Below are 3,086 nucleotides of genomic sequence, written 5' to 3' on the forward strand. Positions count from 1 at the left end.
CTTTCAGTGTTTCTGTATTATTTTATTTACTTATATAGATGCAGATTTGTTTTACCTATCCATTCTTCATGCTAATAACACAAGATTTTAAAAACAGAGGGAAAATACTTATGGCATAATAGTAATTGAATAAAAAGAATATGAAATTGTAAAAGTGTGTAAGATTTTAGTACATTTTTTATTTGATTTTTCTCCAATGTGTTCTTTTGAAAAATTTTTTTAAAATACAGAATTGAAAGAATGATAGAATAACCACCAGTATGCATTTCCCCTAAATTCAATAATTGTTAACAATATCACATTTGCTTCCCTTCTTTCTCCCCGCCTCCTCTGCTCACACACACACAGCTATTAATGTGGAACTGTTTGAAAGTAAGGAGTGAAGATCATAACATTTACTCTTAAACAATTTAATATTCATCTTCAAAAACTAAAGACATTATGCTAAGAGAATGAATAACTCCTTAATAAAATATAATATCTAGTTCATACTTAAATTTCCCCCAAATGTCTCTTATTGATTCTTATTTTCTGCTTAGGATCTGATCAGAGATCATACACTGCCTTTGGCAGTTATGTCTCCTTAACCATTTTAGATCTAGAAGAATTCTTCTATTTTTCTTATGACATTGACTTTTCAAAGAGCTCATGGCAGTTTTCTTATGGCTAATCAACCTCCTTGATCTGATTGTTTTCTTATGTTATAGTGTAATTTAATCCTCTACTTGATTTCTTGTAAATTGGAGGCCTAGAGACTTCAATAAATTTAGGCCAAAATTGTTTTTTATAATGATATTTCATGAATAATTCTCTCTACTTCATATTGCATAGCATTAGGAAGTGAAGCAATACTAGGTAGTCCCACACTGACAATGCTGCTTGGTCACTTAGTTAAGGTGATTTCTAGATCTCTTCATTCGAAAGATACATTTTCTTTTCTTATTATTCCCCAGTGATCTTTTCTCTAATGCCTATAACATAAATTTATGATCCTTGTCTAGATCATAAACCAACTCCTCATTTTGCATAGCATCAAAGCCAAAGCTCATGTCCTCTTGTGGCTGAAAAAAATCTCAGCTTCTGGTCTTAGGCCACATATGCCTGACTCCCACCTCTTTCTCAGGCCTCTCGTATACTTAAAACTCTTGCTTTATGTATCCTTACTTTCCCCAATTTTTTCTTTCTTTCCTTTGTGCTTGTTAATATATATTTATTTTAATCCAATATTTCTATATTTTGATGCTATGAGGTCTATTTAAGTTCATTTTGGTCCCAAGGCAGATACATGAGTTCAGACAAATAGAAGAACAAGAAGAGGAAGAGGAAGGAGAAAGAAAGGAGGGAGAAGGAGAAAAAGGAGAGGAAGAGAAATGAAACAAATCAATGACCTATTACAAAAGATTCTTGGGAAACAGCAATTTATTCTTTGCAGTATTTTTATACCTCCTGTCATTTCTAGCCATAACAAGGACCTTCTTCACTGATAAATTCAGCAAGAACAGGTATGCTATACTTATGTGAAAAGCAACTGATTGGGTGAAGAGGATAAGTAGAAAAAAGAGTTTGTGACTCTCAGGCTTCTGCCTTTGTAAACTGGAGCTACTCATATTGAAATGATTAATTCTTTTAATAAAAATCATGACTATAAAAATGAGATTTCTTTTTTAATAAATTCATTACAAATCATTTATATAAGTGAGTTCTGATTTCTCTACTGTTTTGAATCTCTTCAATGTTAAAACATTTGCAATTTCTGAAGATAACCTTGATATATGAAAACAGTTAGAATTTGTGAACTAAGTCTCGTTACTAAGAACTGTGAAATAAACAAAGTAATACCAATTTGGTAATATCAAAAATATTTTCACTGAAAGTAGACAAAATACGAAAATGGATAAGGAACCAATTATTATGCCACAGTTTACACCTATTTAGGAATGTCATATGGTGATGGTACATTGTTTGTTGATTTGTTGTTAGTTTAATAACCATATAAACACAAGCATTATATTTTTATTATACTAGTTGAACATTTGAAAAATGTTCATTATTTAGTAATAAAGAACTAAATCGTTCACTTCTTTCCCCAGTCTCTCTCTCTGCTACCCTTCTTCTTTGTACCATCTTTAGCTCTTTCATAGTGACATTCCTCATCAAAAACATTGCATGACTCAATATGGCCATTAGTATAAGCCCAAAATCCAGGACTGAAGGCACTAGATAATCTAGTCTCATTGTACTAATTAAACATATATTCCATAATCTCTGTTCCATCAGTCTAACCGGTCTCCTCAGTTTCCTTTCTGTACATAATTGTTATTCACTAATCATGCATTTATTACATACTTATTATATATTAGGTATTGTGCTGAAATCTGGGAATACAAAGGTGAATAAGATATCCTTCTTAACCTCAGGGAGCTCACAACATAGTGGGGTTGCCAGGTAATAAACACTAATTTAACACAATGTGAGAAGTGCAAGTGCATTCTGGTTATCAGGCAAGTCCATGACAGGTTGTTCTTCCATCCACTATTGTTGGCTGGTGTTATTTTTATCTTCCAGTGTAAAAAAAAATAAAAGATAAAGAGTGAGAGGTCAATGGTACTTTACTTTGTGTATAATCTAATCCCTTAATTTTTCAAATGAACAAAACTAAGTCTCAGAGAGGACACGAAATTAACAGGATGAGAATTTAACCTCTCAACTCAGCCCAGTGCTATTAAACTAGATTAATTAGCAGGCAATGAGGGGTAACACAAGCAGTATTAGACAGATAACTGAAATATTATAGCTTGTTTTTTCTTCCAAATCAGATCCTGTGACAGACTTGAATGCAGGCAGCTTTTAAGGAGGTTCTCATAGGAAGCACAGGAGTGGAAAAGGGAGAGGAGCCGATGAAGGGTGTGATTATGAGTGAGTTACCACTGTTAGCATCATGTCAGTGTGCCTCGATCCCACTGACGACCCTTTGAGTCACTGTGTAGAATATGCTTGGGAATTGCACCACAGGACAGGGAAGCTGAGGTATTTACCACTGTCTTATGTCCCTCATTATTTTGGAGGTTACACTTGGGACCATTAAA

The sequence above is a fragment of the Pteropus vampyrus genome, unplaced genomic scaffold (genome assembly GCF_000151845.1).
Source record: "Pteropus vampyrus isolate Shadow unplaced genomic scaffold, Pvam_2.0 Scaffold234, whole genome shotgun sequence".
In the NCBI taxonomy this organism is placed as follows: Eukaryota; Metazoa; Chordata; class Mammalia; order Chiroptera; family Pteropodidae; genus Pteropus; species Pteropus vampyrus.